Genomic DNA, 12,612 nt, shown 5'->3' on the forward strand with positions numbered 1-12,612 from the left:
AGGAGAGGGTTAGAGAGAGAGAGAGGCAGACACAGAAACTGAAGCAGGCTCCAGGCTCTGAGCTATCAGCACAGGAGCTCGAACACATGAACTATGAGATCATGACCTGAGCTGATGTTGGATGCTTAACGCACTGAGCCCCCCAGGCGCCCTCCCCCCCCTTTTTATATCATATCACCCTAGTTATTTCCTTTATGGATGGCACGTAACTGTTTTCTGGAAATACTTGCTTACTTGTTGTTTGTTAATACTCAGTAAAATATACAAGCTTTTTGATTTTTATCCTTCGTCCATCTTTAGAGTTTATCCCACCTCAAAGGCATGTGTTAATGCTTTTTAGACTCAGAGCACCTTCCTTTGCCATGTCCAGGGACTAGGCTGTCTGAATTTAAGGGCTTCTGTGAGGGCCACATGCATTATTTAGCTTTGTATCCATAGAACCTGTAATAGCAGTAGTGTACAATATGGCATAGTTTCAGCAAGCATTTGTGAAATGAATGGATGATTTACATTTACTATGACTATGTGGTAAGCACTGGAATGACAACCTGTTAGCTTTTTCACTTGAGAGTTATGGTTGAGGCTCATAGTCCAGTGTGTTTTTTATTTATTTATTTTGAGGGAAGTGGGGGCAGAGAAAAGGAGAGAGAGAAGATCCCAAGCAGGCTCTGCACTGCCAGCATGGAGCCTGACACGGGGTTTGAATTCATGAACGGTGAGATCATGACCTGAGCTGAAATGAAGTATCCGGTGCTTAACCGACTGAGCTACCAAAGCACCTCAGTCCGATATGCTGTTTAGAGAGCGTATGGCCCAGTTACATTATTGCTGACTAATGATACCATGCTTTGAATATTTTGTAGTAGAATTTTTCAGTTGCAGGATGGCCAGTCTGTCCGATTTGATGCTGTAGAAAATAATTGAAAAAAAAAATTGTAAATATTTAATCTGTGAATCTTACTAAGTGGTAAGATCTTATCAAACTTGTGTCTGTGAACACTCTGGCAGAGCAAAAGACATGCAGGCCCATATTTTGTTTGTTTTTATTTTATAGCTAATGTTTCCTTTCAGGTTCTATTTTTGGCATAGAAGCTGCCTTGGTGAGAAGCTGCCTTGGTGCGGAAAGAGCAGGCAGCTAGCCGCCCTGACCTTGGCGGAGTTTGTCTTACCTGCCAAGTAGGGAACACACTGGGTGCTCGGTAAAACCAGGGGAGGGGAATGATGTGGCTGCAGGTGTGAAGGAAAGATGCACCGCCTTCACCCGGGTGTACCTGGCAAGAAGCTAAGTACTGCTTAACTCTTTGCTTTGTTTGGAATTATTTTTGGAATAATTCATGTGGTCGAAAAAAGAATTACAGAAGCTGGCAGAAATTGAGGAAAATTTATCCCCTCCTGCACGCCTCGCAAGGTGCTGGTGAGAAGGTGTTTGAATGGTTGATTTTGCCCTTCATCCATGTTTAGAGTCTGTCCCGTTTCAGGTGGTTCAGTCCTGCTGAATCCTTCTGAACGCCTTCCTCTGCCACACCCCTTCCTCTGCCACACCCGGCAACTAGATTCTCTGAATTCAGGGACTTCTCACATGGTTGTTTTTAATTTGGTTGCCTTCCTTTTCCTAAAGTGATTTAAAAAGCCCTTTACATATATGGAAGGCTCTGTGCCTATTAAACAATAGCCCTTTTCTGCCAATCATTGAAAGGTAAAAGGCTTAAAAAAAATCAAACTGTATACATTCTTTTGAACTTGAGCCTCTGAAACATCTGTTTCAGTTTTTTTGTTGAAGTTATTTCAGTCAAAATACAATGATGGGGAGCATAAGGGAGCGACAAAATTATATTATCAACTTATGTACAAAATAGACAACATGCCTTTGAACGTGCTGATGATTAAAAAAAAAAGACCAGTATTGTTTGTGTTTTTAAAACATTTTATTTATTTATAAAAATTCATTTATTTATTTTGAGAGAGAGAAAGAGAGAGAGGATGAATATAGGGGGAATTCCAAGTAGGCTCCACAGTGTCAGCAGCTTGGGGATCAAACTCCTGAACTGTGAGGTCATGACCTGAGCCAAAATCAGGAGACACTTAACTGACTGAGCTACCGAGGTACTCCGGGTATTGTTTGTTGTACAGCCACTAAGGTGATTTTGCTGATTATATGTCTTTTTAGAATGTCATGGTTCAAGCATAACTCCATTTGGCAGGTAGGAAAAATGAAGCACACAAAAGCAATTTAATCCAACACTAAATAGAAAATTAGAAGAAGCTTATGGATTTTCTTATTCTACCTAATATTTTATCCAATTAGAAATGTATATAGAACCTCAAGGAGGACGACAAAGTACTTAGTATGGTTTTCTGGCAGTACATAGTAACTGCTTAATTAAATCTTGCTATTGAATTATTCAGGGAGAGGGTTTGTTCTCATTACTGTTAATGTTTATTTTGATGGTATTTGTTTTTGGAATATAGAAACAGTGCTTGCTACTTGTATTAATGTTGGTGAGAGGAGAATTAATTGAATTTCAGCACAAAACTTTAGAAGGTCTTTTGCAGTACAAGGTTTTGTTTCGGATTTCTACTTTCTCGACTTTAGGCTCCCCGTGGTTTTTAGATGAGAGAAATTGAATCTCTGAATCTGTTTTCTTCAAGGGACTGTCTCCCCCTTTTTGGCTATTTTGCATAGAGGTCTTACTGTATTAATACTAAGTTTACTCAAGTATTCGGTAGTAGATGGTTTGTATAGTATCAGTAGTGAAATGTTTAATATATTGTTGCAGTGAGGTTATATTTTTATTTTTGATTTTTATTTATGTATTTATTTTTTGAAGATTTTATTTTTAAGTAATCTACACCCAATCTTGAGAGCAAGAATTCTATGAGCTTTTGACTGCGCCAGCCAGGCGCCCTGAGGATATTTTTGATATAATTTTGACATGAACATTATATGTAATGAATTAAATTTCTGTTTTTAAACATTAATGACTGGAAATATTTTAATCTTTATATGCCAGGGATTCTGGGATCTTCAAGTTGCCCCGTTCTTATAGAGCTGCTGGTGTAGATGCAAGTTTATCTCAGTGTTAAGAAATGCCATTACCCATTCCCTTCCCCCATCCTTGCTTGGGAGCCTGGTTTGCCTGCAGCTGCAATGGTAGGCATCTTTCAGGAAGTGACCTTGGCTTGTATTAATCAAATTCAGAACACACAGAAAAGCTTCTTGCTAACATGCTGACTTGATGTAAAATTTTATCGCATCCATTTTCTTTCAAAATGAGGCCATCTTGTAAAAAGAAGATATACAGAAGACTCCTCTAATTTAATATATAAAAGACACTTCTGCAGTCCATGTTTTAAAAAAAAAAAAAACTACTAGATTTTGAATGATTTTTTTTATTGGCAAATATGCATAAACATCATGAAGGCTTGGGAGTTGTTACTAGAAAATTACTTGTTTTAATGCTAAATTAAAAAACTTTATATATCCATATCAAGTTTCTTTATTTACTGATTTAACAACTGACATTAAATTACTGTGGGAACTTTATATACTATGGATTTATTTTGAAGTCCTTTTGCAATAGGTATATGTAAAGTAAGGCACTTTTGTATATTAGTTACCTCTGTATGTTCAGAAATAACTAGTTTCTTAATTTTGCTAGCTTGGGTAAGAAAATGAGTATGTTACACGAAATCATTTTCGTAGGCAGTAGTAGTGCCTACAGGGGCTTCTAAATAGAAATTAAAATTTTTAAAGCCAGTACGACTGCTAAAATCTGACCACCTTATATTAATGAAAAACATTATTAACTACCGATTCACACATCTGCTTATTTAGGATTTAACTGATCTTTTTGATAGAGCAGTTAACAAAGCTGTTTCACTTTTATCATGTAATACTTCAAAGAAATCTAGTTCTTTTTTTTTTTTTTTTTTACAAATAGTTTATTGTCAAATTAGTTTCCACATAACACCCAGTGTGAAATCTAGTTCTTAAATGTAGGATAATTAAGGTTTGTATAGGTACAGATCTTCATTTTACCCTTGCTCAATGTTAAATATAGAATGTCAAATGTGGTATTTAATGGATTAATTTAGTGATGTTTACTGCATTTGTAGATTTACATACAGTGAATGAATGAATTAGGGAGCAGTTGTCTGTATTGCCAGAGAGTTCACTCTTGAGTTTATTGTATGAAAGAGCATACCTTGGTACTGAAGTGTTTGGAGAGGTGAAATACGGGAAAAGAAAGCTTTAAACCTTAGGAGGTAGCTGTGCCTGCATTTTGGTAGATGCAGAGTATGAAAAGGACAGGAGTGTTGCATGTGTATATTAATGATTTGGAGAAGAGGTAGGGAATTTATATAGGTAAAAACATTGGGATGTGGATAAATAAATACTTAAATGTCTTCATTATTTGAATAATTTTTAAAGCATTCATTGGAAACACACCAACATCTTTCATCATATTATAAACTGTCCTTAGACTTGCAGCCTCTTGGAGATAAATCTTTCTCCTTAACCTGCTTAGGTTCACTCTTTGTTTTGATTTGATACTAGCACTAATGATTAGTTTGTTAGATATTACAGGATACAGAAGCTGGTTTCAAGGAGAAAGATAATTACTTGATCATTTCTTCCCTCACATACCTGTTTAAAATACATGGTCTTAAGTACAATTGTCACCTTGAACTTAAAAAATATTCTTTGCCGTCTCCCACTCCTTCCCCCTTCCTCCGCCCCCTCAGAAAAGACGAAGAAAAAATGAAAAAGAAAAGCCTAACAAGAAAAGGAATATATGCAGTTCTGGTAGCCAATGAGTTAATGTTCATTTGCAGCCTGAGGGGTCAGCGTACAGTGTCTGTTTTCTGATTGGCTGCTAAGAGGTGAAATTGAAACCACTGTAAACTTTTGACCCTGTAGCAATTCTTGTGGAACGCCTTCCACTGGTGGAGCCCAGAGCTTCGCTCAGCTCCCCACCCAACCCTCCCACCCCCTTTCCTGTATTTATTTTGTGTGATCGTGCAGCCCTGCATGCAGTTTTTCCAGGAGAGGGGGAGAGGAGGCAGAGCAAACGCCATCAAGTGACTTGCTTGCATGGCTGTGCTAGTGACCATGTTGGTGCTAAGTGCAGCTCAGCCAGAGACTGGGGGGCTTGCTAACAAACTGGGCTGCCCGCTGGAGCTTTTAGTTTCCCCCTTCACCTAAAGGTAATTTAAAAAATGCAGAATAGTTCTATTTACTGCCATTGTTTATCTGTGGATAGTATCGTTGTATAAGCAGAATGTATGGCATAATTTCCTGGATATGCTGAGTTAAAAATACCTTTGGTTTTTAGCAACCCTTTTATATATATATTCCATTAAAATTTCATACGTCTCTTGTAATTTTTACACAAATGACTAACATTTTACAAAAATTTTTTCTTCTTTGCCTTTTATTTTTTATTGTAAAGAAAGACATTTTAGTTATGATAACTGTGGAAAATAATTATAGAAATTATCTGTACATTTGAATTTCATTAATTCTCTCTCTGCTGAAGTAAAATGGTTTTGAGTTTGTCTTTTTGCATTGAAATAGTGCTCTGCAGTTACCATAGCAGTCCTATGAAAAAGGCAAGGTAGTTCTTTCTTCTAATATTCTCATTGGAGGGGCATCTGGGGGGGCTCAGTCAGTTAAGTGTCCGACTCTTGATCTCCGCTCAGGCCATGATCTCATGGTTCCTGAGTTCGAACCCCATGTCGGGCTCTGTGCTGACAGCTCAAAGCCTGAAGCCTGCTTCATATTCTGTGTGTGTGTGTTGGGGGGGGGAGGGGGTCTGTGTCTGTCTCTCTGTCCCTCCCCTGCTTGTCTCCCCCCCCCCCACCCCCCCGCGGTCTGTCTCTGTTTCTCAAAAAATAAACATACCAGTAGTGGCATTCTGTACCTGCTTCTCCGTTTTTGATTCGTTCTAGGTACCATACTTTGCTCACACTTCTGCAGGCTGGGGCCTAGGCACACAGGAAACATTCAGTGATTTAAATGTCTAACACAAGGTCACCTCAAGAAGCTGGACTTCCAAAACATAGGTTTTCAGGGGCGCCTGGGTGGCTCAGTCGGTTGGGCAGCCGACTTTGGCTCAGGTCATGATCTCATGATTCGTGGGTTCAAGCCCCGTGTCGGGCTCTGTGCTGACAGCTAGCTCAGAGCCTGGAGCCTGCTTCAGATTCTGTATCTCCTTCTCTCTCTGACCCTCCCCTGCTCTCTCTCTCTCTCAGAAATAAATAAAACATTAAAAAAAAATAGGTTTTCTGAAAGCAAGGCTTCTGTTTTCACTGCATCTAAATTTTCATGTTGGCTCCATATAGGACTAAACGTTTACTGTAACTTATTCAATGACTGTGTAGAATAAATTATTATAATCAGCTTAGTCCTTTCTAGTGTGTACCATGAGATCAGTAATGCATATTATTGGTTTATTATTTTTTTAACCCTGCCTTACTTTACTAGACATGTATATGCTGTAATTGGAAATAATTCCCCCCCCATGTCAAAAAGACTTCGGTATTTAAAAAAGTTTGTCATGAATATAATACTAGTGTGCAGTTGGGTAGCAGATACATTCTTATTATTTACTAGAACACATAATAATGGACTAGGTAATAGTAATAAAAGTGGTTTTTAAAAAAATTGAGGTAAATTTACACAGCTTCAATAAAAGTGGCACTTTTATAAATAATTTAAAATTTTCATTTGACTTTCAACTCACATTTGGTTTTTCCCTTCCAGTATAGCTACAGATTTGTTGCAGTTGACTGTTGCAATAAAATCTGTTGTTACAGTTTTGAAAAATGATATATTTGATAAATAATAGCAACTTCAAAAGAATGTTTAATTTATACCAGTGTTACTGTAAACTTTAACCTGAAGTTGCTGGTACCTTTATTCTGTCCTGCTTTGGAAGTGAGGGGGCAACTGCTGACCTTTCCCAAAGATGGCGATTCCCCATCTCGAGGATTTTTAGGGAAATGAGGAGGGAGTCCCTCAGAGCACTACCCACAGCAGCATGGCAGGAACTCTGAGTTCAGTATGATGAATAGCAGAATCCTTGTCCCCTTCCGTTTTCAACAGCAAAAGAAAAACATGTTCATGATACTTAGTGGCCTCTTTTTGTCCCACTGATGTTTCCAAGCCTCAGCATCATACAGTTTGGATTTTCTTCTCTGTCACCTCCCCTCCCCCAGTCTGAGTCTTTGTTCTGGCCTGGAGGCTCGTCTTTTCAGACAAGCTATTAACAAAGCTCAGTTTAATTTTTTTTCCTTCCCCGTTAGATTTTAAGCGATGCAGGTTTTGATAATGTGGATCCCATCAGTCACATTTTTCATTAATTCCAGCAGGAAAATTAACCTGCATCTCCCCATATTTAGTATTTTGGAACACGTCATTTAGTTTTTGTCAGTGTGATTTGACTTTTGTTTCTGTGAGAGACTGAAGTCCAAATTATGAGAAAATGATGCTTGTTTTGTTGAAGGTAAAAATACAGTCCCGTGAAGTCTGCTGGGACTGTTGCCTCTGCAAAACCTTGGTTGTAGACAAGTTAACTGCAGTTTTCCCAGGCTCTGTACTTCACAGGGCCTAGAGTACAGCACTTTTTATGTACTTACTTTTTAAAGTGTTATTTATTTATTTATTCATTTATTTATTTATTTATTTATTCATTCATTCATTCATTTTTTGTAATCTTTATACTCCGTGTGGGGCTCGAACTCACAACCTTGAGATTGGGTCACATGCTCTCTGACTGAGCCAGCCAGGTGCCCCTGCTGCATAGTACTTTTTAGCCTATCTGCCCTGTGCAGGGTCCTGGTAGGCAAGCCAGTCATTTATCTATGACTTTTTGGGGACGGCTCTAGTCCAGCTGCACACTTCCTGGGAGGGGAGATTTTGTAGATGGTGTTTCTTTGGATCCTGGAGGTTATGGGTTGGATGGACTTGGGTCCACGCTCCTTTGGGTGGTCGTCACCAGCAGTAACGCTTGTGGGAACCACAGACTTGGCTAACCTTCCACCCTCCGCAGCAGTGCTTGTTTCCTGGGCCACTCATTATGGTACTGGGTACATTCTGAATCAAATTCCTTTTCCTCTCCACTCATCTGGTTTTGTAGATGCTAGCCCTACCCCACGACTTTCCTCCTTCCCCCATAAAAAGGAGCAAAAACAAAAGAACCATTGTTGAAATGAAACTCGATTTAAAACCAGGCCAGAAAACCTTGGGCTTTCTTTATAGAAGCTCTGCCTACCTTTCCCCCTTCACCTTTCTCTAATTAAATTAGATATCATAAACATTCAGGTAATAAAACATTGAATTCATTTAGACACTAAAACTAATGCTTGTATTTTCTCCCATTTTTTATTTGAATGTGCTTGGATTTTTTATTTTTCTTTTTTTTTGAGAGAGAGAGAGCGAGTGCAGGCAATAGGGACGCTTAATCGAACCATTCCCCTGTGCTTTGATATTCTTAAGTTAGATGTCAAATAGTCTATTGTTGGTTAGTAATAGTTTTTATTTATTGAGCATTTATGCATCAGGTACTGATAAGTAAGTTAAGCATTTTCACCTAATCTTCACAAGAGCCTTAACAGGTGTGATCCCTCTTTTATAGTTAGAAATTCAAGGCTCAAAGAAATCTTCAAGTTGAGGGGTGCTTGGGTCGCTCCATTGGTTAAGCGTCCAATTCCTGGTTTTGGCTCAGGTCATGATCTTGCGGCTACGTGGGTTCAAGTCCTGCATTGGGCTCTGTGCTGGCAGTATGGAGCCTGCTTGGGATTCTCCCTCCGCCCCTTTCCTACTTAAGCTGTCTCTGTCTCTCTCAAAAATAAATAAACTTAAAAAAATTTTTAAATCTTAAAAAAGAAAGTCTTCAAGTTGACTAGCTAGTAAGTGAAAGCTGGACATTACATCTAGATCTGGTGGACTACAAACCTTCTGCTCTTTAAACCGTTGTTGCTAGCAGGTCGTTATATTACTGTGGATTGGAAGATGTATTCCAAGAACGAGCTTTCTTTTTTTTTTAATGTTTTATTTATTTCTGACACACACACACACACACACACACACACACACACACACACACAGCGTGAGCAGGGGAGGGTCAGAGAGAGAGGGAGACACAGAATCTGAAACAGATTCCAGGCTCCGAGCTGTCAGCACAGAGTCCTATGCGGTGCTCGAACCCACAAACCGTGAGATCATGACCTAAACTGAAGTTGGATGCTTAACTGATCGAGCCACCCAGGCGTCCCATCTTTTGACATCTCAGTTATAAGTCAGAAACTATACTGTAATGAGAAATAGAAATGTTAGTAGATATAACAGCTCTTTTTTAGACTTAATTGCATGGCATTGATATGCTACCTGTATTTTCTCCTTTTTCTTTGTGAACATATGATGTGCTTCCTTCCTACCCCTCAATTTTCGCACCTTTAAATTGGGTTTCAGAAGTGCTACAGACCCTTCTCACGATGCAGCTAGATGATGGTTGGTTGTTCCTCTCTACTCCATGCAGATTGGCCACGGCTGTGATATGGAACTTGAATATACACGTTCCTTCACCCCTTTCCAGCAGACCTGCGAATTCCAGCATGACTACTGTGACCTTTAGGGCATAATTATGGCTGTTGTCTTGATACATACCTCTAGGGTTAGTGGTAGTCAGATTGTGGCTGTATTGTTACAGTTAGTAGTTTGTAAGGTGACGGTGAATGTTTCATTGGCTTACTTTTTGTGGCATCATAACGTGTTCTATGTTTCCTCAAGTGCAGAGATGCCGTTTATACATAAGCTCAGGTATTGCAGATTATTTTGAAGAACTCCTCCTTTTTCCTTTACCATTTAAAAATATTTCTTGTTGGTGGCCCAAGTGCAGTCTTTCCTTCTTCTCCTTCTTCTTTCTCTCTTTTTTTTTCTCTTTTCTCTTTTCCTTTTTTCTTCGTTGCTTGCTTGCTATACATCCATCCACCCACCTGTGTGGTAGGTATTTCTCCCTTTGGACTACGGTATTTAAGCATTTGCTTCTGCCAACGTATCAGTATTGTTTTTAGTTGTTACTTGTTAAGCATTTGTTTTGGACAAGTGGGGACACCCCACAATCACGTTACCCATCTGGTTTGACCACTTTTCAGGACTTGGAGTTGGTTTCCTCAACCTGTTTTGCGTTACTCATGTTTACAAACTGTGACACCGTATACTGTATATGCCGTACCTGACTTCGTAAGCAGAAGTAGCATTATATGGCAAAGTAAGGCGTCACCTCAGATTCCTAGGAAGAGGCCTGGTATTTGATTGCATGTTCTGTTTTTATTTCTATCATATGTCCAGAGAAGGGAATGATGGGAAAGGTTAATTTGTTGTGACTAATACTACTACTTACATTAAGAAAGGGTGATAAAATTCAACATCCCCTCCTCCTTTTTTTTGTTCTCAGGATCAAAATACTTGCTGAACAGTGGAGTCACAGACCAATAAAAATAAGCTCCTACTTGAACGTCATTTGACTGGTTAGCCAGGTAATCAGTTTTACTTTGATTCGATCCTTTGTACTTTTCTGTCTTTATCTTCTGAAGATACTGACCCATTTCCTTCCATTGATTATTTAATCTTAAACTTGTGTTATATTTTTCATGTTTTTACCTTTAATGATAGTATGAGTTGACTGTTCTTTAAATGAGCAAATATATATGTATATTCATAAATGTATGTGTATGTACAAACATAACTTTTAGGGGAGGAAGGAACTATATGTTATAGTTTAATGTGAGACACTACCCTCCCACTCAGTTTTCCTTATGTGTGTATAGTTTAATGGTGTTTATTCAAAATCTGAATAAATTCCACTTTTTTTTTTTTTTTTTAATATTTCACCTTGTGAAGACTGGTTTCCCCAGTTTGCATGCACTGGCATATAAGAACTCTTTTCCTCACTCCTCTTGCACCAGAATAGGAGCAACGAGAATAGAAAAAGTTGTCTGACAGCCAGGAAAGCGGTTATACTTTGCTTAGCTAATTAAATTTCTTTTTGTTAGTAATACCCTATTCTTTCGGTTAGCTGTGCTCTGCTTGAAATCTGAGTCCTCTTTGGATCCCCCCCGCCCCCATACATTCAGTAATTTAGTAAACAGGTGATATATCTGATGTTCTATTTTCATGTTTCCTGTATTTGTACCTCTTTCTGCTAATATCTTAGCTTCCTAGGCTAAGACCCTATAATTTCATGCCTACATTTATTCAAATATCTCTTTATAGCCCCTCTTATCTACTGTTTCTAGCACTTGAAATTTTGCTTACAAAATTTCCTTAAGTATGCCCTTTTTAATTAAGTCTCTGCTATGCTTTAAGTTTTGTACTGCCATTCCTTGGCTTACAGAAAAAAAGTGCAAACTCCCTTTGCTGACATTTGAAAGGTGGGAATCTATCTAAGTTTCCAGTCTCCATTCTTGCTATTTGCCCAAAAAATCCTTGAATTAATTATGATATATACGCATTATATTCTGAATATAGTAGATAACTATCTCTTTATTTAAAAAAAAAAAAAAAAAAAAAAAAACCTTTTAGGGGCTCCTGGGTGGCTCAGATGGTTAAGCCTCCGACTTCGGCTCAGTCATGATCTCATGTTCGTGGGTTCGAGTCCCGCATCGGGCTGTGTGCTGAGAGCTCAGAGCCTGGAGCCTGCTTCAGATTCTATGTCTCCTTGTCTCTCTCTGTCTCAAAAATAAATTAAAAAAACATTAAAAAATGTTTTAAAAACATCTTTTATTTAGAAGTTATTTTTGTTACTTCTGCACATTGGCAATTGAATTATAAAAGAATATCTAAGTATCCTCTAGCCACATGCACCCACTTGTTTATTATTTGCATCTGTATGTGCTCTCATTCCTTTCCTCTCTCTACTCATGCAGAGTTCTTTTCTGAACTGTTTGAGAGGAAGTTACATATAAAGCTGCTTTCTGCTAATACCTCTGTATTTCCTAAGAATAGGGTCATTCTACTATATAACTATTGTACACGTATCAACTTCGTAAATGGACACGGACAAACACGTATGGTCTGTCTTCCAGTTTGGTCAGTTGACCTAATAAAGCCTGTTAACAGCATTTCCCTTGCTTCCTGTACAGAATCCAATCTGGGGTCAGGTGCTGCACTTAGTTATTCCTTTTTCCTGGAATATTTCCATAGCCTTTCTTTGTCTTTATGACATGGACATTTTTGAAGAACACAACCCTTCCCCCTTTTAATTTTTGATGTTTGTCTGCAGTTGCTTGTGACGAGACTGAGGTTGTGCACTCTTGGCTGGAGCACCGTGTGGGCGGTGCGACGTCCTGAGAAAGACACACAGCTTCTGGAGGCGCGTGTTGTCTTTGGCCCCTATTCTGACATTAATATCGATGACTTGGCCAAGGTGTTGCCAGGTTTCTCCACTGTATAGGTTATTTTCCTTCTTTTGGAAGCAGTAAGCATTTTATGCGGAGACAGTGCGTGTATGTGTCTCATCACAGTTTGCCCTAGATTTAGCGTTCATTGATGATTCGTATCTGATCTGATTTTTCACTCTGATGGTTCCAGCATTCCCTTCCTACCAC

At 38.7% G+C, this 12,612-nt stretch overlaps 1 protein-coding gene across 8 annotated transcripts in view; it reads left to right on the forward strand.

The window, feature by feature from the left end:
• NCOA3 (nuclear receptor coactivator 3) overlaps nt 1-12,612 on the forward strand; it is a 133,099-nt gene that overhangs the window by 57,904 nt on the left and 62,583 nt on the right. For 7 of the 8 annotated variants that reach the window (XM_039249368.1, XM_039249372.1, XM_039249374.1 and 4 more), the window contains exon 2: nt 10,461-10,542. The exons of the other annotated variant lie outside the window; for it this stretch is intronic. The gene's annotated coding sequence lies outside the window, so the exon portion shown is untranslated. The remainder of the gene's footprint in view (nt 1-10,460; nt 10,543-12,612) is intronic. 8 annotated transcript variants of the gene reach the window in all.

Source organism: Hyaena hyaena, unplaced genomic scaffold (assembly GCF_003009895.1).
Source record: "Hyaena hyaena isolate Hyena2069 unplaced genomic scaffold, ASM300989v1 scaffold_335, whole genome shotgun sequence".
NCBI lineage: Eukaryota > Metazoa > Chordata > Mammalia > Carnivora > Hyaenidae > Hyaena > Hyaena hyaena.